Genomic DNA, 26,927 nt, shown 5'->3' with positions numbered 1-26,927 from the left:
TTGTGAGCAGCGCATTTCAGCCGCGGAAGGCTTGCCTGGGAAGTGGGACCTCGCGGGAGCTGAAATAAGCCTCAGCTGGTCCTAGTGGGACGTGGCACGCTGCCCATCCCAACTGAGCTCTCGGACTCCAGCCCAGCCCAGCCGCTCCTCCCCCTCCAAGCTCCCGCAGCTGTCCCCTGAGTGCTGCGGGCCTCAGTTTCCTCGCATCTAGGGCAGGGAGCTTGTTTCCTTCCTTGGACAAGCAGCGAGGGTTGGTAAAGAGACCGAAGGCTAGCCCGAAGGCAGTGTCGCCATTCTCCCGGCAGCCTAGGGGAGGGGCCGGCGCTCCTGCCCCCTCCCTCCCTACCCCGGCCGCCCAGCCCCGCCCCCAGGGCGGCTCCGGCCAGCGCCCTGCCCAGCCCGACCCACCGACCGCAGCGCTCTCGCCCGGCGCTCCCGGAACCAGCTGAGCACAGCTGGACCCAGCAGCCGCCGTCGCCAGCGCCGCAGCCCCAGGTAGGGGAAGGGGGCGGCTACGACCCGGGGCATCTGGGGATCTGGGCATCTGGAAATCTCGGTCATATGGGTCCTGCCCCCCGCCCCCCCGACCCCCATTCCGGTCTAGAGCTCACCTCCCGGTCTGGCGCCTGGACCTCGGGCGGCGGGGGCAACGCTGGAAAAGGGCTTTCTCTCTCACGTAGCTTGTCTCTCAGAGGACCGAGGAGGTTTGGGTTGGGGGGCTAGGGCTGGGGAGGAGGGGATCGGGCCTCACCCACAGGCCCCCGCTGTGCTGCAAACATCGACCCCGCCCCCGCGGCTGGTGGAACTGCGTCCAGGGCTACCTCGGCACGGCACTCGGTTTACCTGACCGGGGCTTGCAGGTAATCGCTCGCCCGAGGTCTGGGCGGTGGCTCTGCTGGGGAGCCTGCTCCACGGATTCTTGACTCCAGGGTAATATTATGCCTTTGCTTGCTCGTCCCGGGTGATGAGGAGCCTCCCACCCCCTTCCTCGTTCTGGACCCAGCACTGTTAGAAAGTTTTCCTTGTACTCTTGGGAAATCTTCTTGCATTTGCTACCAGTAGGTGTGGTCTCCTCAGTGCTACAGTATTTGTTCCTTTCCCTGACTCACAGGCAAACTTCTTTCAAAATTGAGGATAGTGATTGGAATCTCCCTGTTCTCCCTGGTCCCCACACCTCTGGGCCTTGCCTAAGGGCAAGCCTGAGCCCTTGGAAGCTTTGGGACATCTTTGTAGCCCCTCATCTGCCCAGACATCTACCCTTTATTCTGCCCTCACACCTTCCTCAGACAGAAGGCAGGGCTGCTGGGGGAGGTTCGGCTTTTGTTTGGCCTGGAGGACTTCTCAAAGACTTAGTCCTGCACATCCTGTTATCCCAGGACCACATTTCTGACCAGGGCACCGCGACCTTTTCCTGCACTGTACTTGACAGTGAGCATAGCTTGCTGAAGTCTGACCCCAGCCCCATGCCATAGCTGAGAGAACTGAAGGGCCCTGAGAGTTTGTGACAGGCTCGAAGTCACATCGTCACATAGAGGAAGGGCCAGGGCTGGGACCCAGATCCAGTGGACCCTCAGGTGACTCCCTCTAGCTGGTGGTACCTTAGACTCTTCTTTTTTAAAAAAATAGTTTTTGGTTTTTTAATCCTCACCAAGGATATGCTTAGAGAAGGAAGAGAGAGAAGGAGGGAGGGAAGAGGGGAGGTGAGGGGAGGGGAGGGATGGAGGGAGAGAGAGAGACAGAGAGAGACAGAGAGACACATCAATGTGAGACAGCAACATCAATCAGTTGCCTTTGTAGCTCAGGTATGTGCTCTGACCAAGAATCGAACCAGCAACCTTTTGGTGCACAGGATGACGCTCAACCAACTGAGCCACTCCCACTGGGTCTTAGACTCTTTTTTTGAGTTTCCATTCACTAAGGGACTGAGTACTTCCCCTCCACCCTTACACGCACTTGGGGGTGCTGGTTGGTGTTCTTTGGGGATGTTAAGAGGAAGAGGCTTGGGACAGAGGAGGAAGGGTAGGAGAGGAGACAGTGGGCATCCAGCTTCCTTGAGACTCCATTTTCCTTTCCGAGGCCTCACTATTTATAAATGCCAGGGAAATTGTAAACAGCCGGAGGAGCTTGAGTTGGCACTGGCCTGAGTTATACAGCAGCAAAGAAGGTTTCCCTGTGATTCAGGGAAAGAAACTTTACTCCAGAATTTTCCATAGTCTTTATTACGGACTAATGTGAACTTGGAAAGCAGGCAGCTCCCTGGAGGGGAGGCTGCAGGGTTTGCCTCTCATGGCATTTCCTTCCTCCCCGCTTCCTTGATTCAGTTCTCTTGGGTCTAGTGCCTTGTCCTGCGAGGTACCAAGAACCCCTGAGGAGGACAAAGCTCTCTATCCTCAAGATACTTCCCATCTAGAGTGGTCGACACAGTCATGGGATACTGATAGTCTGTAAGAGGGGTGACTATGTCTGGGTGACCCAGGCCTTAGAAATGAGTAATAGTTTCCCAGGAGATAAAGAGATTGAGGGAAAAGACATTTTAAGAAACAGGAACAGCTTGTGCAAAGGCACTGAGGTTTTCTGAGCAATCCACTTAGCTATAATGGAGGATGGGGGAAGGGTAGAGTGATGGGAGTTGAGACTAAATAAAGATGGAACTTGATTGTAAACTAAGGGTTTGGACTTCATTTTAAAGACAGAAAGGATTTTGGCTAAAACTCTCAATCTGGTGGCTAATGTAGGAGATGCATTGGAAGGGGCTAGATTGGGGGCAGGGAGACTCCAAGCAGGGTGTCACATGGTCAAGTGAAAGAGAGTCCAGGTCTGAACCAGAGCAGTGGCCCCGGGATGGATCAGAGCGGCAGATTCTAAAAGCCCAGCTGAAGATCTCCAAACTTGCCATACATTTCATCTGAAAGCAGAAAACAGGCTTATACCTACTGGATAAAGCTGCTAAGTTATTCTGAGTTTTGCTGTGTTGTTTTTTCTTCTTTTTAAAGCAATTATATATTGTTAAAGATTCAAACATGGAGAAGAGTATAGAGTGATTTTCATCTCTCCAACCCCCTTTTCCCCCCAGAGGTAGCTACTGTTAACAGCTGTGTGTGCACTTGTGCCAAACTATTACAAGCAAGAGCAGTTGTTCGGCTGCCTTCACAACTTCTTGGCCCTCCAGTGTCAGTAGGTCACTTCCCCCTGCTCCATCTGTGTGGGTAGTTTGGGTCTTTCAGGAGAAATTGCCAAGTCATAGAGATGATTGATGCATGGTCTGTAGGCCTTGGCTGAGGCTTTGGTCTTTGATTTTCTTCAAGAAACTTTACAGCCTAAGCCTACAATCTCTGAGGGTGTAAATATTCTTATTCGAGACTAGGCCTGAGAGAAGTTAAAAGCACTGACTTGGGAGTGGGGCCACACTGTTCGTTCTTCTGAGTGACCTTGGGCAAGTCCTGGCTCTCTGTAAAATGGGGGGTGGAGCATTGATCTGCATCATAATCATATAAAGCTACCTTTTAGAATATCAACCGCTGGGACATTAATTACTTTGTTGATTCCTCACAACCATTCCTCTGAGGTCATACTATTATCCCCCTTGGAGAGGCTAAATAACATGCCTTGGGTTGTGAAACTGTTGGGTGATGATGGTACCAGGACTCCAGAGGTCTAATGATAGAGCCAGAGATCTTAATCACTGCAGACATTCTCCAGAAGGTTCCATCTCGTTCTTTCATGAGTACTGATGGGGAGGTTTTCTTGTGGCTGTGACAATGAAGATGAGTCAGTGTGCATGGCTTGGGATGCTCAGTCCTGTAGCAGAGAGGCCTGGAGGGGCCTCCCAGGGCTGTTTGTAAACACTTTTCTGTACTCTCAAGAGGACTTCAGCGGGGAGCTCACTTTTTCCTATATTTCAGACAACACAACACTGGCCCAAGGTCACCTGTTGAGTTGGGAACCCAGCAAGGATCAGTCCCCTGTCCATTTATCATTTGAGCCCATGTTCTGGAAAGGTTTCTGGGAAAGCCAGGAAAAGTGGAAGCCCCCCACCCCTGCCCCATGGTTATTCCCTGAGAAAATGCCTGCCGAAGCAGGACAAAGCAGGTCCCAGGAGTTACGCATTTTTGGGGGGAGGGAAAGAAAGAGACCAGTGTTTAGGCAGCTGGGGGATGTTAAGTAAAAATATCTCCTCTCTTTCAACTGAGTGAGCGTGTGTCATATTTCAGCCTGATGTGGTTTGTGAGTTTGGAGACCACAGACAGGCTGGGTTCCTGCTGCTCTCTGGCTTCCCCTCTCTTCCTCATTCTGCCGTTTGCCTGGGACCACAGCAGCAACTTAAGGGCAGAGCAGAGAAAAGCGGTGAGCGTGGTCCTGGTTTTGCCACTGACAAAGCGTGGGTGACTTGTGCTAATATGTGCCTTTCTCTGGGCCCCAGTGTTCACTCTGCACTAGTGGGGGTGGACAGGGTAATGTCAGGCTTTCTGGGTTCTGATGGCCTTGAGTCATAGGGCTTTATGCTCAGTGCAGGAACATGGGACCTGCATCTCTGGGAGCACAAAGTGAGCCCACAGCAGTTGTCTGTGTTTAAGTTACTTGTGCCAGCGCCAGCTGGAGAGTCGGCCACTATTCATGAATTTGGTCTTTGTGGACTGAATTGGTTGCCCCATTTTGCAGATAAGGAAGTTGAGGTCTGATTCATTTATGTGTCCTATTCCCTGTTCTACAAGCAAGAAGAATCATGGCCATCATATGTATGTAGCATGCTTACTGTGTGCGCTCACCTTTTGTCTATACTGTCTTGTTTAATGTTTTAACAGCCCTATGAAAGAGGTGATAATGACTCAGTTTTACAGATGAGGAAACTGAGGCGTGGCCTAGAGAGATGAAATGATTTACTTTCTCTTCTTTGAGCCTCATAGGAGCCCTGAGGTTGTCATTATGGGCCCCATTTTACAGGTGAGGAAATTGAGGCCCGGAGATATGAGTTCTCTTGCCCGGGCCACATGGCCAGTTAGGTTCCTCCCCTGGCCCTCCATCCAACTCCTTCCTGCTGCCTTGCTTTTTCTGCCTTAGAGGGAGCCTCTGTGCCCTTGCTTTCAATGCTTGGACTAAGGGATAACAGTTTTCTTCCTGGGCTGTAAAGCATCCCTGAAATTTTCTCTTCCCAAAGGGACTCCAGAAACGGTTTGAGCCATGGTGTCTCTCAGGGAACTCTGATGAAGGCACCACACCAGTGGGAATGGATTTGTTGATACTGCTGTTGAGCAAACAGCCTTATATCTTTCCAGCCTCAACAAGGATATCATGTGGGACCAGTTTATTTGCCAAGCAAAGAAAATTTTTATGATATATGTAAGCTTTCAGGGTGGAGCCTGGCCCTTCATTTCCTTTCTATAGCGACTATGGCTGGGCTGGGCCCTTGGTAGGTACTGGGTAAATACTAGTTAACTTTTTGGGGAGTAGCAAAGTGCAATGGGTGGAATACACATGGAATATGGGGCGCTTTTTTCTCCCCTCCTCCAAGAACCTTTTTTTCTTTTTCTAATTATAGCAAATGCTGATGATAGGAAATTTGGAAAATAAAAAAGTATAAAAGATAAGAACTGTCTATAATTCTGCCAACCAGAGATAATCACTGCTAACATTTGAGCGCGTTTCCTTCCTGATGTTTTCAGTACTTTTTTTTTACCCTCACATAATTGTGGTCATACCACATTTATAATTTCCTATTCTGACTTTTTGTTTCAACAGTATAACATAAATATTTTCTCATGTTTTTCAGGACTCTAAGTTTAATTTTTGTTGTTATTGTTGTTAATCCTCACCGAGGATATTTTTCCATTGATTTTTAGAGAGAGTGGAAGAGAGGGGGAGAGACAGATAGAGAGAAACACCCATGTGAGAGAGGCACATTGATTGGTTGCCTTCCGCATACGCCCAACCAGGGCCGGGGATTGAGCCTGCAACCAAGGTACGTGACCTTGACTGGAATCGAACCCGGGACTCTTCAGTCAGCAACCTGACGCTCTATCCACTGAGCCAAACTGGCTAGGGCTGTAAGTTTAATTTTTAAAGGATTTTTAAAAGTATACTATACATAAGTAGATAAATGCATGTCTATTGCTATTTTAAATCTTTTGTTCCAATAGTCCGGGGATTAAAGAAGTGAAATTATGCATTTTATTTGTAAAAATATCAGGTTTTACCTTTTTATTATGAAAATATGTGCTAATCTGATTTAATCACTCTATAATTATATTTAAGGAGTGAATATACTATGGTTCACTTAACTGACCCTCTATCATTAGGCATTTAGCCTGTTTATAAACAGTGCTGCAGTGAACATACTAGTGCTTACATTATTCTTTTTTTATTATTTCTTAGGAGGGTACCCAAGAATTGGAGTTTCAAAATTGGGTAAAAAATGACGTATTTTACAGGTTTTGCTACATTTTGCCAAATTGCTGCCCAGAAAGGTTGCAGCCTTTGTGGGAGCCTTGGAAGCTGGTTATCAAAATTCTAGCTCAGGGACCATTTACGGAAATACTATATCATACTTCATTCATTCATTTAGTAAATACGTTTGCACAGTTCAGCATCAGTAAAATATAATGGTTAAGATCCAAGCTGAAGAGGTAGAGAGACGCTGGTTCTCATTCTAGTTTCTGCTTGGCACTTGTCATAAGACCTTGAGCTTAAGCCAGGTCACTGCTCTACCTCTATACTTAGAACGGAAGGGCTTGACTTTGTGTCACCTTGACTTTGTTGTGACTGTGGTGACCCTCAGCTGAAGACCAATCTCCTGACTCCCTTCTCTCCTCAACACAGTTTCCAGACTCCAACTTTTAGAGTTTGGACCTTGGAAATCGCCTGACCCCAACCCCTTACTTCATGACTGGGAACAAGTGAGTTTCCTGAAGCACACAGCAAAAACCTAACCAGTTTCCCTCCACTTTGCACAGGAAGAGTCTTAAATCCCTGTTCAGGGCTCAGACAAGACCACAGATCTCTCTCTCTCTCTCTCTTTTAAGATAGTGATCTTCTTTTTTTAAAAAAAATATGTATTTTTATTGATTTCAGAGAGGAAGGGAGAGGAATAGAGAAATAGAAACATCAATGATGAGAGAGAATCATTGATCGGCTGCTTCCTGCCCACTGGGGACCAAGCCCTTCAGTCTGCAGACCGTCGCTCTATCCACTGAGCCAAACCAGCTACGGCCCCCAGATCTCTTAATGTCTTATCTTTGAGGCTCTTCCTACCCATTGTATGTGCCCCCCTCCTTTCTTCTCACACTGAGTCAAACTATTTGGTCCACAGCTATGAGTTTCTAGAATCTGAACAGCCCTTGAAATATTTTGCTGCCTAATATCTCAGCAAAGTTGGGCCAGCTCTTCTCTAAGAGAGTGTGACTCAATAGGAAGCCATCTGAGGGGGGAGAATTATAGCTGTAGGACCTGGCATTTGGCTTAAACATTTCCACCTGAAGTTTTTATATTTAAGACTATAAACACCAATTTCAACCTATAGATTGCAAACTATAGCCCTGGGGAGCCCCTAGATTGTTTTTGCATGCCTCTGAACTGAGTGGTTTTTACATTTTCAAAAGGTTGTTAAAAAACACACACAAAATAAAAACCCAAACCAGGAAAAATATGCAAAAGAGAAGGCATGGGGCCTGCAAAGCCTAAAATATTTACTGCCTGACCCTTTACAGTAAAAGTTTGCTATCCCCGGATCTAGAGTAATCACAGCTTTATGTTTTTCTCTAGTGAGCAAGAGGCCTGGCCTCATCTCTTGAAATTTAGTGAGACCAAGATGTAGGGCAGGCAGCCTGACTTGGTAGGAACTTTTGCCCAGACCTTAGCTGTGTGACTGTCAGCACATAATTTCACTTCTCTGAGCTTTGTCTGTCCTTCACAACATGGGGACAATGATATCTGCCTGGCACAGTTATTGTGAGGGTGAGAGATGATGTATGTCAGAGTTTAGCACTTGGCAAGTGATCAGAAAATCTTAACTGTTCTCATTGGGTGGCCCTTTGAACCCTTCTGGCGTTAATGGTCAGATACCATGTTTCTCCCACCAAATCTGAAGGTTCTCCCAGTGAGCTGGGAGCAGTCTTTTAGGAGAAAAACACATCTGCTCCAGTTGCCCCTAACCCACACCCCAGGGCAGAAAGCTCCTCTGCAGTCACCTTCTAGACCAGGGGTGGGCAAACTTATTGACTCGAGGGCCACAATGGGTTCTTAAACTGGACCGGAGGGCCGGAACAAAAGCATGGATAGAGTGTTTGTGTGAAATAATATAAATTCAAAGTAAACATCATTACATAAAAGGGTACGGTCTTTTTTTTCAATAGTTTTATTCATTTCAAACGGGCCGGATTCGGCCCACGGGCCGTAGTTTGCCCACGGCTGTTCTAGACAGATGGGGTTCCTGGTAGCTTGCATACTTTCACTAATGGGGAGCTCTCTACCTGAAGACCAGCCTTTGCACTGGTGGGCAGCTCTGACTGTTAGAAAGTGCCTCCTCTCCCTGTGCTCTAAGATGTAATTCAGCAAACAGGCACCTAGCAAGCCTGGGCTGGGATCTGAATGCCGGAAGGAGCCGCTTCTCTTTATGGCTCTGTCTGGAGTGTGTGGGCGATGTACTAGAGTCAGCGGTTTGTGGACCTTGTTTTTAAGTTGCTGCAGCTTTAAGTCTAAAATGGAAAACAGACCAACTTGTAGTTAGCTGGGACTAATTCTAATTCTAAACCCAGCCAATTTTAAAACTCCGGGGCTCCCTGCGCCCACATCCTAGAAAAGAGTGCAATGCTCTTTCAGCCTATAGATGGCAGCACCTGCTCTCTTAACCAGCTCTATGTGAAGGTGTGCATGAGTGTGTTTACACATGTGTGCACACGTGATTCACTAGTTTCTTCCTTTAGTGAATCTTGCGCTGTTGTGGCCCCAGCCCTAGGCTAGGTGTTGGGATACAAGGGAGCAGATCTTAGTCTAATGGGGGAGGCTGACTTGGAAACAGACCACAATACAGTGTGACTGGGAAGACAAGAGGCCTGTGGATCTCAGATGAGCTCAGCCTAAGGGGAAGGGGAGTCCAAGAAGATTTCCGGGAGGAAAGCTGGGCTTGATCAAAGTGGAAGAAGAAAAGAAGAACAGGGATGAAAGAGTTCCGAAACGGGAAGCAGTCTGTGCGAAGATTAGACGAGGACTTAAGGAACAGAGTGCAGCTGTTTGGCGGGAGCTTGGAGGGGTGTGTATGTGTGTGTGGGTGTGTGTGTAGGGGTGGTGGGGAGACAGGAACTGGTGAGAATTGAGGCTCCAGCGGCTATGAGGGGGTGGGGGGAAGATCATAAATGATGTCGAAAAGTGTGTTAAAGATCTTGGACTTTATCTAGGGGCCATAGGGAGCCATGGTGGAATCTGAGCCAAGGAGTGACATGGTCTGGGCTTGCTCTGAGGAGACTGCACTTAGGGAATGAGAGAGGAAGTGGAAGGACCAGTTAGGAAGCATTGCAGTCATCCAGGTGAGAGGTGATGGTACTTGGACCAAGATGTTGGCAGTGGGGGGGAGGGTGGGGGAGAATAGGATGCAGGGACTCAATGGTGTTGGAGGCAAGAGTGACAGAGAAGGGGAGGTTGAGAAGAGTGGTGCCCTGGTGTCTGGCCTGGTGTGGATGGTGGGTGGTGCTGCTGCTGCTGAGATGGGGAACACCGGGGGAGGAGCCGGATGCACTTGAGAACAAATGTAGCACCGCCAGTGAGGATGAAGGTGTGATTTGGAGGTTTGTAGAAAAGAGGGGAGCTGGATTTGAAAGTCTCATTCTCTCACAGAGTTAACAGAAGGTGAAAGGTCATTAGTCATTGGCAGGAACAACAAAACCCAGCTCTGCTTTGATCTGTCCTCCATGGAAGGCCCACAGAGGTAGCATTTAACACCAGCCTCCTTCCAGATCCCCTGCTGTGCACCTGTGCCACTCACAATGCAGAAACCCACCAGGAATGTCTGGGCCATTTAATGTCAGCTGAGAACAGGGCCCATTTGTGTCTGAATCCCAGGAGCCTGTAGGGCCTTGCTCCATTTGGGAACCTGGACTCTCTCTCTGGCTTGGATGAGCTGGTTTGGGCAGAGAATTTCTCCCGTGTAGGCAGGAGCCAGCTTACTTAGCTGTCCCTGGATGCAGATGACTGGGACTGTGGGGAGTGAGGTTGTCCCTGAAAGGTGTGTGTGTGTTCTGGGGGGTAGAAGGAGGAACTGGAAGGCTGGGCTGCACAACCCTAGGACCCACATAGTCTGGCCCTTCATTCAGTCACTAGCATATAGCCAGTGGTCTGCAGTTTGCCAGGCCATGTGCCAGGGCTGAAGCTTCAGAGGCAAAGCAGTCTGATGGAGCTCACAGTCTGATGGCAGAGAAAGACCTGGCACCAGGTACTGATAACACAGTCTTGCAAGAATAGAATGATACTTAGCCACCCAGGTGGGATTATGGCATGTAAGCAACTTGGGTCCCTGAATACACAAGTACAGGATGAGAAAGATACACATTCTAGAAAAAGACTTAGGATTTAATTAATAATCAGAGTAAATATATGCACTGTTCAAAACCCTTGACATATTTTATCTCATTTAATCCTTATAATGACTCTGTGTGTGGGGGGAGGGGGGTTCTAACATAATCCATTTTTTACAGAGAAGGAAACTGAGACTCGGAGAGGTGCAGTAACTTGGTCATGTTACATAGTTAGTTAACTGAAGGACCATTGTGTCTACCTCCAGAATCCTCAGCCACTGCTCTGAAGTTGATTGTAAGGGTTATAAGCTGAATTCATTCATGCAATGGGATTACCTTAAATGCTAATGGGACTTTAGGCTGGATTAATAGAGGCATGATATCTGGAATGATAGAGGTGAGAGTTCTGCTTGCTTGCTGTGGATAGAACTCATTAGAATGTCTAATTCTGGGTCTTTTATTATTATTATTATTTCAGGAGAGACAGGATTCATTTGGAGTAGATTAGGGAAAGGGTAAGGGAACAGGACACCCTGGTCTCAGGAAAAGCTGGAGGAAAGGGACTGTACAACTTGTAGAAGACTGAGGGCTCAGGACCACTGTTTTCAAGTCTCCAAAGAGCCTTTGGGAAACAGGATGACAGACCTGTCCTGGGTCACCACAGAGAGAGATTTTAGCACATCCTAATGACAATTTTTTTTAACCAGCCAAACTCTCCAATAGTAGGTCTTGAAGCCTTGGCAGGAAGTGAGTGCCCCACAGTTGGAGGTGTGCAAATAGGGGCTGTGTGACCCTGGTAGTGGGGCTGGAGAGAAGTGGACGCTTTTGATTTGACCAGATGACCTTGAGCCCTTGACACTGAGAGTCTTGGTTCTTTATTTACAGGTGGTGCTGATACCTGCTCGTGCAGCTTCTGCCGTGGTCCCAGCACCTGCCCCTGGAACACCCCCTTTCACCTTCTGAGCCCTGCAAGGTAGGTAGAGCAGTGCGAACCCCGAGTCCTCCTAAACTCGGGAAGTCTGAAGAGGACAGTGGAAGCAGCGCCAGTTGCCATAGTGGATTCAAAGGTAGTTTCTGAGGCGTTTCTAGTTAAACTCAGAGTACATTTCTGCCCGTTACCTCATTTGCTTCTCACCTGCCCATGACAGGGAGGCCGGGCAAGGGTGATCCTGTGAGAAAGAGGCAAGGACTGACTAGCCTGGGTGCCAGGGTGCCTGGGCCTCCACCTGGCTGTGCTGCTTGCTGGCTGTGTTACTGTAGGACAGTTGCTTTCCCTATCAAGGCCTCTGTTGGCTCTTTTGTAAGAGGGTGGATTTCCCTGAGGAAAAAGGAGATGCACAGATTTTCCACAGGAGGTGGGAGAATCTGGGGTGTGGCTGCCAAGTTTCTGCTTGTTGACTGGAGGAGAACCTGAGGAGTGTGAGTCATGGGGAAGGGGATGAGTCAGCGCCACCTGGGGATGGCTGGCAGGGCTGGCAGGGTGGGGCCACCTGGCTATCAGATTCCCAGGTGACCCGCTGAAGTAGGCTCAGATCCAAGGGGTGGGGTGCCGAGTCCTGGGCTTTTTCTGCCTCTTCTCCAGAAGCAGGAGACCCTGGTTACTTCCCAGCTTGGGCCTCAGTTTCTCTGCCTAAAAAAAGGGTGTGTGGCTCTCCCTTGCACCCACCTTGCAAGTTGTCGTGAAGACTGCACAAGCTCGTAGATGCGGAAGGGAATTGTGAGCTGTGAAACGGGAAGGATCGCTGCTAGGGAACTAACCCAGCGTCTAACGCTGGAAAGGAAATGAATTTCTAACAGCAAGGATATGGAGAGCCTGGAAAACACCCTCCAGCTCATGACATCATCCTTGGTTCCAAAAAGAGAAGGGGCCGAACGCCTATAGGCTTACTCATTGGTGGCCCAGCTGGCTTCAGGGGGTGACAGTGACCACAGACAGAGCTGTTCCTCTTTCCCAGAGCTGAGATGAGCAGGCTTCTGATGGTCTTCAGAATGCTTTGTCCTCAAAGCCAGGATTCCTAGAAGGCCCGCCAGGCCCAGAGAGGGGACTTGTCCCACTTCAGCCGAAGCCTGTTGTTCTGCTGAGCAAGGAGCAGCCCTGATGCTGCCCGGAGTGGAGGGATGGGGCCAGTCTTGGTTCTGAAGCTCCAGCTTTTGGGACTGAGCCCTGACCACTCCAGCTCCTAAAGCCGAATTGCCTTTAACTACTCTGTCACCAAAGGGTATTACTCTCTGTTCATGCTGTTGGTGACAATGACACAGACCTGTCTTCTGCTTTCCCCATTTGTGCAGCCCTGCAGGGCGAGGCTGGCTCAGGCCCAGATGAGTACCTGTTAACTAAGCTTGGCTGGCTCAGCCCCTACACTGTGCCCACCTCATGCCCACTTCTGCTGAACTTGAGTTCAGCTCCTGCTTGTCCAAATCCCGTGGTATTTCCTCAGATCTCCATGTACCACCTCCTTGGAGCAGTTGAGAACATTCAAGAAGTTCTCTCCCCTCTTTGCTTCTGGGAGACTGCACCATCCAGTTTATCTCCATTTCCCCGACCTTCTCTGGACCCTGCTTTTCTGCCTTTAATGTTCACCAGGATTCTGACCATCATCTTGTCTTGAGTTACATTGTAGGTTCACTCGCTCGTTCACTTACTCATTCGTGGGTGCATTCATTTAACAGATATTGAGGCCTTGAACTGGGTGTTGGAGAGCAAGGTTTCCCCATCCCTCTTGGTCTTGTAGTCCTGGGTCTTACAGTAAGTCATTACACACATAACAAATTTATTTCTTCAGCCATAAAAGAGACAACCAGGGTTATGAGCGCATATGGAATTGGGTGGGTGTGATGGAATTCTATCTGGACAGATGAGGGAGGCTTCCTTGAAAAGCCCAGACCTAAAGAGGGAATAGAAGGTGCTGTGTGAGCAGGGAAGGGAGCACCCAGGCAGCAGGAACAGTATGCCGAGATTCTGAGACAGGAGGTCCCGTGTGGAGTTGTTGGGGATCTGAAGGAAGGGAGCATGGTAGGACAAGAGCCTAGAGACCAGATAGCACCTTAGTTATGCAAACCCTTGGGGGCCTTGGTTAGAGTTTCGATTTTATCCTAAGCTGCTGGGGAACTACTGGAAATTTTTTTTTTAAATATATTTTATTGATTTTTCACAGAGAGGAAGGGAGAGAGATAGAGAGTTAGAAACATCGATAAGAGAGAAACATCGATCAGCTGCCTCCTGCACATCTCCCACTGGGGATGTGCCTGCAACCCAGGTACATGCCCTTGACTGGAATCGAACCCGGGACCCCTCAGTCCGCAGGCCGACGCTCTATCCACTGAGCCAAACCGGTTTCGGTGGAAATTTTAAAGTAAGGTAGAGATTTGCCCAAATTTCATTATTAGAAACCTGGAAAGAGATAGACCCTCCCATGCTGATAAACCCCAAAGGTGTAATGTTTGGTCCTTCCACACTGTGGCGTCCTGACGCTGTGCCTCAGATGAGGCTTGGTCTTGGGCAGTCCTGGCAAATGTGCTCTTCCCAGCATTCTCTGGGCTCCTTGCATTTTTTTCATTGCTGAGCTTCTGAGTGGAGAGGGGCGATGAATCAGACCTGCCCTGCCCTCGAAGATCCAGAATTGTGGTGGCTGAGCCTGGAGTCCTTGTGATAAGTCTCAGAGGAGCCAGGGAGACCTTTTCCTCTTGAGTCAAGCACTGGCTAAGGGCGAGTCGGGCTTTCAGGCAGAGTCACATGTGCAAAGTTTGGCCACTTGGAGCCACTGTGCTTGGGGACTAGTGAGCAGTGCTGCAGCAACAGGAGTGTGGGGTTGATGTGGGGAGTGGCAGGAGATAACGGGGAGGGCAGGGCTAGGAGAGGCATTGAATGCCAGGTCTCGATCCTCTGGGTGCCAGGAAGCCATGGACACATTTTCAGCTGGGAGTGGCTTGATTGACAGGATTTGAGCAGGGAGGGAGGATTAGAGGGGTTAACGCTGTAAGCTGGTTGGAAAGAATGAGTATCACTAGGTGAAACCTTCTTTGTCACTCACACTCACCTATACACAAACACAGTAAAACACTCAATCCCTTTCTGTCCCCAGCCCTTGTTGGGTTGTTTCCCCATTGGCTAAATCATGGGAGCTGCCCCATGTTGTTTTACTGAGCACCGGGGTTTGGTTATATACTGGGCTCCAGAAGCAAACAGGGTGAACCTGAAGCATCACTCTGGCTTGACTTGCTCTGTGCCCCTTGACATGTCTCTTAACCCCTCTCAGCCTCAGTTTCCTCATCTGTGAAATGGGGGGTGACCACAGGGTCATTGAGGATTGAGTGATGGGGAATTCAAGTTCTAAGCATATGCCTGATGCATAGGGATGGCTGTTTAGCTTTATTTCCCTGTTGATTGCTAACGGTCCAGACCATGTCATAATCTGCTCTTTGGGGAGTCTTCTCTGCAGCCATAAATCTGTAATCTGAATTGAGAACAAGGTGTTCCCTGCAGCCCTGAAGGAGGCCTCTAATGGGTCTCTGAAGGGTTTGGAAATGCCTTTACATTTCCCCCACTGGGTCTGGCCCGGCTGGGCTCAGAGGGCTGGATGAGATCTTATTTGTCTCTTTAGCTGTAGCTCTCAGCACAAGGCTGGCCTATCATGGTTCTCATCAACACTAAACAAAACAGTTTTAAATTTAAAAAAGTCATAGACTTTGGGCATCATCTTGCCGGCACCTTTATCTCATGGCTGGGCCCAGAGAAGGACAGTGACTCACCCAAGGTCAGCCAGCCCTTTTGTGGCAGGGATTGGACCTGTTCATTTCTCCTGGCTCCGATCTGTATTGCAATTCTACTTTTTTAAATGCTGATAATTAAAATTTCAAGTCAGCTGGGGAAGGGGTAACAATGGAGTGGGCATTTTGGGTTTAGAGGCTCCCCCTAGACCAGTGGTTCTCAACCTTCCTAATGCCGCGACCCTTTAATACAGTTCCTCATGTTGTGGTGGCCCCCAATTTCATTGTTACAAATTGAACATAATTAAAGCATAGTGATTAATCACAAAAACAATACGTAATTATATATGTGTTTTCCGATGGTCTTAGGCGACCCCTGTGAAAGGGTCGTTCGACCCCCAAAGGGGTCGCGACCCACAGGTTGAGAACCGCTGCCCTAGACCATTCCAGAGAGCATCCTGACTACAAAGGCCTTAAGGATATCATCCAACCGCCTTAGTTTACATTTTGGGAAACCGAGGCCCAGAGAGAGGTAGTGGTTTGCTCTGGGTCCCCAGACAGTGGGACGCAGAGAAGCAGTCACAAGGTCCACTTTCAGTAATAAGCAGTAGGTGGGCGGCTCTTGCCCCAGCCCACTGCCTCATGTTGAAATGTAAAAGTGGAGTGTGAACAATGGTTTCCTGAGGAAGTCTTGGTTTTTAATTGTGTCAAGGAGAAGGACATTTCCGGAGCTGTGTGTGCCCATGTGATGTCTGTGGAGTTGGGCCTGGCAAAGCTATTTCAGACTAAAGCCACAGGCTCCTATTTATAGGCCGATATGATTAGGTTGATGTGGTCGGGAGAGGCCTGCCTGCCCTCGGCCCAGCCCAGCTATGGACGGGGAAGAGGCCCTTGGGGGCAGTTCTGACCCATGGGTGAGTAGTGAAGGATCTGGGGTGGTCCCTGAAGCCTGCTCGGAGGTGGGGCTCCAGGGAGGCCTCAGGGGAAGTCCCAGTCCTGACTCCCAGTTCAGCTGCCTGCAGCAGGCCCTCTGCAGAGATGGAACCAGTTCCCATCCTGTTCTCTCCCTGTTTAAAAATCCTCCCTGTCTGAGATCAGTTCAGGACTCCTAGCAGTCAGGCCTTCCTCACCCACACGCCCAGGTCTCCACCCTTCAGTGTTTGTATTTCCAGCGTGAGCCACATCTCAGCCTTTGCTGTTCTCCCCACCGGACTTGCCTGTTCCCAGTTTCCCAAAAACAAACCTTCGCTCATTCTTTGAGGCTCTGCTCAAATGCTCCTCCTTTGTGGCTTGTCAGGTCCTGGGTGCTCCCTGCTTGTATCACCTGAGTGATTACCTGAGTTCACGTGTGCTGTCCACTGGGCCAGGAAGTCCTGAGGCAGGACCCGACTCAGAGGAAGAAAAGGAGCAAGGCATTTGTGGTTGAGCACCTTCTGTGGTCATTCACTTGACATGTTTAATGAAATGCAATCTGTATGCCACTCTGCGAAGCACATGTGTTTCAAAGGTGTGTAGGCATGAAAGTAAGACTTCAAGGTCAGATAGTCCTAATTCATACTTTGCCCTGCACTTTCTAACAGTCATCCTTGGTCTGAACCTTTAGAGCAGTGGTTCTCAACCTTCCTAATGCCGCGACCCTTTAATACAGTTCCTCATGTTGTGGTGACCCCCAACCATAAAATTATTTGCGTTGCTACTTCATAACTGTAATTTTGCTACTGTTATGAATCCTAATGTAAATATCTGATATGCAGGATGTATTTTCATAGTAACAAATTGAACATAATTAAAGCATAGTGATTAATCACAAAAACAATATGTAATCATATATGTGTTTTCCGATGTTCTTAGGCGACCCCTGTGAAAGGATCATTCGACCCCCAAAGGGGTTGCGGCCCACAGGTTGACAACCGCTGCTTTAGAGCTTGAGTTTTCCCATCTGTAAAATGGGAATGATGCTACCTGTGGGTTTTGGGGAAGCATTGTCAACAAGACAAAGCTTGTAAGTACTTGTGTTCCCTGGTCCATAATGAGCTTCTATGTGCAATATAGGTATCATTTACAGATGGGGAAACTAAGGCTCAGTACAGGGAAGCACTGTCTCTAAGGCCCCACACAAGTCAGTGCCAAGAGGAGGGACCAGGTCTTGGTCCTAGCCTCCAGCTCCACCCTGTGTTCTCCTCTCCTCCCTCTCTTAGCCTCTTGGGCCTATTTTGTTCCCCAGATCAGGGAAAGCTTTGTTTGGGGATTGTTTTTCCTAAGAAGTTTCCTCTGTGGTGCCACTGGTTGACTCAGCCCTGAGTCACCCGAGGAGGCTAAGGGCCAGGATGGAGTGGGGGAGAGAAGAGGAGGGGAAGGAGAGGAAGGACAAAGAAGGGGGTCCCAGTTCCTGCCCTGGCTCTCCCATTGCTTGGCCTCAGTTTCTGTGTGAAAGGAGATGTTGGGCTTTGGTAAGTGGTTTCCAGTCCAGGCTGAGCCTCAGAATCCCAGATTTCCTGGCCCCCACCCTGACCTACCCTCCGAGGCTGGGCGTGGGGCCTGGGAATCTAGGTTTTCCGGAACTCCCCGCGTGATTCTGCTGCACACCTGATCTGCAGAGGTGTTTGGGCACCCAGCTGCTCAAGGCCACCCCCGCCTGGGCCTCAGAGTGGTTGCCAGCCTCTGCTGACCATCTCCACTGACTCACAGAGCCACACCTCGCTGGAGGCTTTGTCGGAGTGGTGCATAGGAAGTGCCTGAGCTTTTTTCCTTTTTAAAACAGCTTTATTGAAGTGTAATTTACATGAATTGGTGAAGTAAACTTATGTATAATTTATGTAGGTATATTTCACCCAGTTTAATTAATTCAGTGATTTTTAATAAATTCACAAAGTTGTGCCTCCATTTCCACAATTCAGTTTGAGAACATTTCTACCACCCCTAGAAGAAGCTGTGCCTACTTGCTGACAATCTCCACACCCACCCCAGAGCCCGTCACCAGTCTGTCCTGTCTTTCTGAATGCCCTGTGTGCACCTCCCAGCTTCACCTTTTCTGGCTGTTTGACCTCGTGCAGATTATTGCCCTCTCTGAGCCCTGGATTTATTCTTAGTAGGAGAGGGAAAACTATCCTCCTTAAAGCTTATTGTTTGAATTTCACTGGTGTGGTAGAGTGTGTGATGTATGGCAGGAGCTGGGGAGTGGGAGCCTGGCATGCAGTACCTGGACATAGTACAGGTACCAGAACACCGCACTAACAAACATTTTACAGACTCACGCTGTGCCAAGCACTGGGCTAAGCGCCTTAAATGCACCATCTCTTTTAATTCCCATAACAGCACTTATTAGATGAGTGCCAATGTCATTTTTATTTTATAGCTGGAGAAACAGGCATTGAGAAGGGAGGTAACTTTTCCCAGCTTGCATAGGTAACGGTGGGTCAGGGTGGGCATCTATCTCCAGGCTTGCCTTCCTTAACTGTCACCTGAAGATGGGAATCATGGCTCGAGAAATACCATTTGTGGGCCCAGGACAAGGTTCAGGGCACACACTTTCAAGGGATAGGACCTGATACAGTGGACACGGGATTCGAAAGATGGCATGTAGTACAGAGTGCATCATGTACCAGAAGTGATATGGTGCATGGAGCATGATCCAAGGAATAAGTGACATGGGACACAGGACATGGAACATGCATCAGGGTAGTCATGCACACAAGGTATGAAGAACCCATGGCCTGGTATGGGGCACAGAGAGCATGGTTTATGTGATGGCTGGCAGGGTATATGGGGACATGGTACCCAGGGTATAGCGCTTGAGCTTCAGCAATGGACACAGAGCCCCTTTTCATGTCAGTGCCTGGGGCCCCAGTATGCAGTGGCAGGATCCAATTTTCTCCTCTCACAAACACCCGTCTATGTTTTTCCTCCTCCTCCCTGTCTCTGGATGCCAAAGAGTGTGTGTCTCCCAGAGGACTGGGCCCCAGAGTACATCCCACCACCCCACCAGCTGAGACAGAGCTCCAGGCTTGGGGCCAAGTGCGTGGCTGAGAAAGAACCTGCCAGGCCCCCAGATCCTTGTCTTTTAGAGGCAGCTGGGCGCTAGGGCCAGCGCTGGCCTGGACCGAGCCCGGTAATTTTCCTGTAAACCATCCTCCCTCCTCTCCCCTCCCTGGCTGCTGCTGCTGGCTGTGAACGCTGCATTCCAGTGCTTAGGAGAAAAAGCTTAGCGGAGAGAGCCAGCAATGCCGCTGGGGTTGCTGGGGTGGAGGTGCAGGGGGAGGCAGTGGGGGTGAAGGTGGAGGGAGAAGGCAGTGTTTAGCAGGCTGGTGGTTCCTGAGCCTTCCTGGCACTCACTCCTTTATTTTGTCTCTTCTCTACAAGTGCCCCCAATGAGACTGAGGCTCAGAGAGACCAAGAGCTTGCCCATGGTCACATACAGTCAGAGGCAGATGGAGTCTAGACCTCAGCTCTCCTGGAGGCAGGAAATTGAGGATGTGTAGAGGCAAGGTTAGGTGGAGCGGAGGCTGTTGATGGGGGATCAGCAGGTGATGGGGCTGCAAGATGCTGGGGAGTCTCAGTATGTCTGCTTTCTGTATGCACTGGGGACTGTGGAAAGGTCTTGTGTAGGGAATAGTGCAATCTCTAGGGATAATGGGAGAGTCGGAGGCAGTGAGAAAGCTGGTGCAGTGGGACCAGAGGAAAGGTGGGGACCCAGAAACAGGACAGTGGCTGGGTTGTGGGGTGGGAAGCGAATGTGAAACGGGGGGTGTGTGGGGTTGAGCATCGCGGCTCTGGCCTCAGCCCTTATGTGCAGTCCTGGTGGGCTGACTCTGGTTAGGCCCTGCCTCTAAGAGTGTTCCAGAGGGTTCTGGAATCCCCCAGAGGTTCAGGCACTTGGACACCCAGAGGAGAATGCTGGTGACTGGTGCCTGCATGGAGGCGAAGTGGAAGCACACCTGGGGAGAGAAGACCACACGTTTTGGAGTCCTACTGTGTGCCAGGCTTGTCTTGTGTGCCGAACGTGTACTTCGTCCATCTGGATGTGATTGTCCTCTGAGCTTGGAAAGGAACAAAAGCATTCCAGTGCCATACTTCTGTTTATATTTAAGAGGGGAGAGTACTTTAAAATCCTACTAAAAGGAAAAGGATTAGTAACAATAACAAATATCTTTGAAACTCTGGAAATTCTACTGCAGTTAAGAATTTGAGAGCAATTACAAAGAATCTCTAATCATGCTATAACAGTTGGAGTTTTCCCATAACTGATTTTTACTAGTATCCAGGGCTGGCAAACCTGTGACATAGTCTCATCATTCTTTACCCAAGGACACAGGCTCAGAGAGGTTGAGTCACTTGCCCAGGGTCACCCAGGTAGTGGGTGGCAGGGCTGGGTTCAGATGGTGACTCCAAAACCTTTGTTCTTTTGGTTGCGAGTAGACCGGAGGAGAGGATAGGGTGTCATCTGGAGAGACTTGAGGAGGGGATGGGAGGCAAGGCAGGCTCCTTAGATGCTGGTTTGAGGTTCTCTCCTGAGATGCCTTCCCATCCCTGACACCAACCACTACCCTAGGCTCTGGGCTTTGGCTGGGACCCTCCAGCCTTCCCCAGCTTTGGATACGGGAACACAGAGGTAGAGGTCAGGGGTGGGTATGAGGGGTGTGACCTGTATGTGTGCACAGCCTAGGGGCTTACCTTTGGATGTTATGGTTGTTGAGAGCCTGCTGTGTGCCAAACACGGTGCCCAGGGCTCCCAGGCACCCCACAGGGTAGGAATCATCGCCCCATTTTACAGAAAGGAAATTGAAACTCTGCAGAAATGCTGTTTGCCAAGTCCCGCATCCCCCATCCTAGGTAGGGATTTGGGCTCTATCCAAATTCATCCAGACGTTCCCTGTATTCTCTTGGCTGGAAGGTGAGGCACTCCTCACCCTGTTGGTCACTTTTGGCATCCTGAGCTTACAGAGGCTCAGCCCCCTGCTCCTGGGGAAGAAAACTGGCATTTTGAACATCTATTTTCTGCCAGCCATGGTCCTAGGATTTTTCACATTTATGGTCTCATTCAATCCTTTCCTCTTGCCTTGGAGACATTTCATACCTAAGGAACTTGAGTCTCAGAGAGAGAACTTACCCAAGCCCCCAGCTAACAACGATCATAGTTTCCTTATAGGTGCATACTCTGCCCAGCTCTATGCTAAGCCCAAATGTATTTACCTGGTAAAATTCCCACAACAAGCCTAGGAAGGCATTATAATCCCCATGTTACAGACGAGAAATGGAGGCTCGGGGAGCAGAAGGGACTTGCTCAAACCACACAGTTAGAAAGTGGTGGGTCAGGCAGGGACTTCAACCCAGATTTTCCTGGAGGGAGCTCCTTCTAGTCATGCACATTGTTTCCTCCCTCTTGGAAAGCCCTTCCTCTGTGGCGCAGGGAGCTGCCTCCTGGGCTCCTGCTCATGCTGGCTCTGGCTGGGGCATCTTAGGCCCTGACTTCCCAGGAGGTTTGCTGGTGGAGATTCTGGTCCGTCTTCTACTGGTCCTGCAGCCACAACTCCTGCATTTGGGCCTCCGTGTCTTGCTGCTGATGTGTTTGTGTCTGGGCTCCCCTATTGGTGGGCTACAGGGTACCAGAGTGGCTAGGCTACTTGTTTGAAGCTATTTGCAGTGCAGCTGCTGGCCCAACCCTCCCAGGACCAGTTCCTCCCCCCGGAAAGGGGAGACAGAATGTAAAGTGGGCCCTGGCAGGCAGGGTGCTGGGCTTGCACCCATCGCCAAATCTGGCTGCTTCCAGGGCACAAGATCAGGAAGTGGTGGGGTCTGGCCTCCTCTGAAGGTCTTGCCCTGGCTCTCAGCACTATGTGGAGTTGCCTCCGGAAGCTGGGAGAGGGCCAATGGCTCTGGTCCCTAGGATAGTTGGCTTCCTGGAGGTGGCTTGAGCCAAGCCCCGCTGGCTGTCCCCCCGACAGCTGTCCACACCCAGAATAGACTGTGCCAACACAGAGGTCCAGCTGGCCCTTCCAGTGAGCCCTATCACATCATGGAGACAGGCCTCAGCTCTGGCCTGGTCGCCAAGATACTTGAGTTCTAGGTCTGCTCCTCCAGGCACTTGCATGTGACTCTGAGAAGTCACGCTCTCGTTCTTGGTGTCATCATCTACAGAGAGAGGATGGACTAATGCTGCTAATGAGTCTTACTGTGTGTAGTGGACTCCAGAAGTCTCTCTCCAGAGCTCCCAACTGTCCTGCAACTGGGCATCACTATAGCTATTTACAAATGAGTGGCCCAAGATTCAGAGAGGGACAGTAATTTGCTCCAGGAAACACAGCCCAGACCTGATCTCAAGAATCTCACTGTGAAGTCTAACCTTTCTCCTGCCCCACTGCTGTCATGTGGTGTGTCAGTGCTGAACAAAGGCCTCTGCAAAGAAAGGGGACTCACTGTTGGAGAGTTCATACTGTGTGTCTGGCCTTGGGCTGCCTTGCTGCACTGTGAGTTAGGCATTATTCCCCCAATCCTATATAATAAAGAGGTAATATGCAAATTGACCATCATGCCCTCGCACAAGATGGCCACGCCCATGTCGTTACAAGATGTCTGCCACAAGATGGCCGGCAGGGGAGGGCAGTTGTGGGTGATCAGGCCAGCAGAGGAGGGCAGTTAGAGGTGACCAAGCCAGCAGGGGAGGGCAGTTGTCGGGGGGGGGGGTACTAGGCCTGCAGGGGAGGACAGTTGGGGGCGATCGGGCTGGCAGGGGAGTTGTTAGGGGATGATCAGGATGGCAGGCAGAAGCGGTTAGGGGCAATCAGGCAGGCAGGCAGGAGAGTGGTTGGGAGCCATCAGTCCCGGATTGTGAGAGGGATGCCCCAGATTGGAGAGGGTGCAGGCTGGGCTGAGGGACAGCCGCCTCCCCCCTCCCCCCCCCCAAGTGCACAAATCTCATGCACCGGGCCTCTAGTTTATCGATAAGGAAACAGGCCCTGGTCACAGAAACTAAGTCTCCCAGATTCTTAAACAAGCCTCCTTTCAAGTCCATGGGGCTCTCCAGACCTCACTGAAGTCCTGTCCAGTTTCACTGGGTTTCATAACTGGTGTCTCTGTTTACTGACCATTGTCCTAATTAGCAAAATCCCAGCCAGACGGGCGGGAGCACCCAGAGAACAGCCAGAAGGCAAACAAGCTCCGAGAGAGGGCTTCCCATGAGTGACCGGCTTCTCAGAAATCAAGAACAACAGTGTTTGGGGTGAAGAGAAAAGAACAGGGCGGTGTCTCCTAGGCTGGCCAAGACTTTCTGTACACTGTGCCTGGGGGCGGAGGGTGAGGCTGCTGTTTCCAGGCTCTTGTAGCTGCCTTGGGAGGCCCAGAGAGACCCAGAGACAAGCCTAAGGTCCCAGAGGGTCCAAGGCAGGAGCTAGTTGTGGGGGTCCTGGGACCAACTACAGGGGAGGGATGTGGGTTGTACAACTCCTCCCTGTGGCATATACTGAGAAGCTGCCTACTGTGTGGTTGGCACTGGGCAAGAGCCAGGAACAACCAAGATCAGAGGTGAAGGGGACCTCTGAGGTCCAGAGAAGGGAAGGAATTAGGATCTGCTCATATAGTGAGTCCTGGGAGAGCCAGGCTGCCTCCCAAGACAAAAAAACACAAAAACACAAAACTTTACCCGACCTGTGTGCCAGGAGTGGCATAGAATATAGGTGCCACAGTCCATCTTCCACTCAGTGGCCACAGCCTGGGGACCTTCCTAGGACATGCCTTTGTGCTGGGTGCTCACATGGGTATGTGGGGGGCTAGAGAGCTTTCCTGATGCAGCCTCCTGCCCTGATCTGGGAGGTGTGGTGGGGACGGCTGCCCCTGAGACTCCTGGCTGCCAGGCTTGGCTTGGGCTTCACTGGTTTAGCAACTGTAACCCTTTACCTGGAAAGGACACTGTGCTCCCTGCCTGGGCCGGATGGTGCCAGGAGGTCCTGCTTGATCTCCCCAGACCTCACTGAGCTTGGGGACTGGAGCCAGCCACACTTGTGTTTAGATCTCAGCAATGCCTCTTTCCGGCTGAGTGGCCTTGAGCAAGTAACTGAACCTCCCCGAGTCTTGGTTTATGGGAACTTTAATGCCCGTTTCCCCTGCTATGAAGAGGCTCAGTCTTGGACCCCCCCTCTACTTTACTCCCTCTCTTCTCCCAGAGATGTCTGGGCCCAGAGGAGAGGTGGCATGCTGCCACTGGTGATGTGGTGCCTCCTGCAGGTCAGGGGTTCTTGATCGTCAGGTTCAGAAGGACCTGTGGAGGTGACCTGGTCCCTCACCACTTTACAGATGGGAATCCTGAGGGTCAGAGACATGTAGGTTCTGGACATGGTTGCACAGCCAGTCTCTGGGGATACTGAGCTGGGAATAACATAGGGGCCTACCCCATCTTTACAATGGAGACCCTGAGGCCCAGAGGAAGATAGTGACTTGTCCAGAATCACCCAGGAAGTCAGTGGTGGAGCCAGGCCTAGCCCTGGGGCCTCTTCTTTTACATCTAGGGATCTTGTTCTTGCACCCAAATCCCCTCCACTCTCCTGAGTGCATCCTCTTTCAGGCAGGGGGCAGCATAAGACCATGCTGCCCCCATCACAGGCTCCACACATCACTGCCCTGGAGCGAGAGTTAATAGGCTGCGGGCTCTCTGGGCTGCCAGGGCTCCTTCACCAGGTTTCCAGTGCTGAGGGCCCAGGCTCCAGAGCTATGTGGCGGACAAAGCTGCAGGGCCTTTGTGATCATTAACCTGAGAGCCAGTGACCCTGGGCTGCTTGTCAGACCCCTGGGGCCAAGGCCAAGCCGTAGCAGCGCTCTGTTAATCACCAACTGAGGATGTCAGGGACACACTGCTCCAAGAAGGGGCTGGGCAGCTGCCCACTCAGGTCAGTCCGGGGACTGGGATGACAAGGACATTTCTTCCTACTTGTTTGGATTTTCCAAATTGTCTAATGAGCAGGCATAACTTTAAGCACATTTTAAAAAGATATTTTCTAGATCAGTGTTCTGATAAAAAATAAAAACCTAGTTGAGTCCAGTATATTGAATACATACTTGTAAATAGTTTTTAACCCTACAGCAAGTTTTTTTTTAAAGCAAGTATATTGAGGTATAATCTACATACCATAACAATTCACCCACTGTAAGCAAGCGTCCAGCACTCTGAAGTTTAGTAGATTTTTTGGTTCTGTAATCATCACCATAATCCAGTGTTAGAATGTTTCCATCACCCTAACATGTTTCCTGGTGCTGACTCCAGCAATCCAGCCACTCACTGCAGCCTCAGGCAGCCTTGGCAACATCTGAGAGGGAAATTCTCCCCATAAGGATGATTGCAAAAACGGATACCCTTATAGAAAAGAGTAGAGGAGCCAATAGTTGTACAATTTGCTTTTTGCCCTTGGAGATCTCGCCATGCTTATTGAGTGCCTACTATGTGCCAGGCACAGTCAGAACTAACTTGTTCTGTTTTCACAGCTGCAGAGTGGCCCATTGTATGGTGGCTCCATAATTTATTTGACCAGGCAATTTGGGTCCTTTCCAGTTTTCTGTGTTCCTTTGTAAGTCATTCTGAAGGATGTGGATCTGTGGTTGCTTTGTGTGTTTGGAATTTGGATAACCCAACTGCTATCCAGAGAGGTGAAGCTGGTTTATGTCTTCATCAGAATGTATGAGAACTGTGGGGTTTTTATTATCTTCTGAAATGCCTATGGAGATGGAAGAGCTCTCTGAATTTAGGCCTGAGTTGGCCTCCGCAGGCCCTGAGAACTCAGCATCTCTCTGTGACACCCACTACCACCCCACACACTGGGATACAGTTTAGAGTCTTCTGTGTGGCAGACATGCCCGTGTGACTCCTGCCACCCTCTCCAGCCTCATCTTCTCTTGCTCACTGTGTTTCAGACTGGATCCCTCCGTTATTCGCTGCATGTGCTCTGTGTTTGCTTGCCCTTTGCCCATTCTGTTCCCGCTCTGAAAATGCCTTTTCTTCTTAATTTCCCTCCTTCCTGTCCTTCAACACCCAGGTTACAAGTCCCTTCTCCGTGAAGTCTTCTTATAATCCTTACACTCCGAATCATCTGTGTGTGTGTGTGTTCCTTTAGCCCTTTATCTGACCCACAGGCCCCCTTAAGTACAGGGAAGCTATGGTGGATGGAGGGCAAACCTGAGCCTGACTAAACAGAAGCTGGGATCCAGGAGGAGCTGGGACAGGTGGCTATAGCTGTGGGGAAGGGGGACGGGAACTCCCACTTACCTCATTGTCAGCCAGGCCATTTTCACACATTGAGACTGATTTAATCCTCAGCAACTACTCTACCCCTTTAGTAGATGAGGTGACTAGGCATAGAAAGGGAAAGTAACTTACACACAGTGGAGGTGGGAATCAAAGCCAGGTCTCCAACTCCCCAGTTCTCTTTCTTGTCATCACACCAGGCTGTTGGGAAAGGAATTCTGGGAGGCATAGAGACCTTGGAAATAGAGAAATTGAGTCCAGTAGGGTGGTGAGAGGGAGGAGAGTGGTTGGCGGGACTCGGTGAGTCTGAACGGCACTTCTAACCCAAAGACTGTATGCCTCAGGAGTGGAGGCTGGAGGAATGGGAAAGGGGCCTGGGAGTGGGGAAAAGGCTTAAACCTTGTCTTCTCCAGGTTGTGTGTGTGTGTGGGGGGGGGACAATAGATAGAACCTAGAACAAACAAAACAAAACAAAACGCCCCCAAACAGATCTCACT

The 26,927-nt window shown here is 50.1% G+C and overlaps 1 protein-coding gene across 1 annotated transcript in view; it reads left to right on the top strand.

Annotated features, from left to right (window-relative positions):
* The first annotated feature begins 354 nt into the window (after positions 1-354).
* Positions 355-26,927, top strand: part of GSN (gelsolin) — a 50,150-nt gene continuing 23,577 nt past the window's right edge. The window contains exons 1-2 of the mRNA XM_059657771.1: positions 355-495; positions 11,385-11,472. The gene's annotated coding sequence lies outside the window, so the exon portion shown is untranslated. The remainder of the gene's footprint in view (positions 496-11,384; positions 11,473-26,927) is intronic.

This window comes from Myotis daubentonii, chromosome 11, assembly GCF_963259705.1.
Source record: "Myotis daubentonii chromosome 11, mMyoDau2.1, whole genome shotgun sequence".
Classification (NCBI taxonomy): domain Eukaryota; kingdom Metazoa; phylum Chordata; class Mammalia; order Chiroptera; family Vespertilionidae; genus Myotis; species Myotis daubentonii.
The sequence above is the reverse complement of the archived record's forward strand: the minus strand, read 5'-3'. Positions and strand labels throughout refer to the sequence as shown.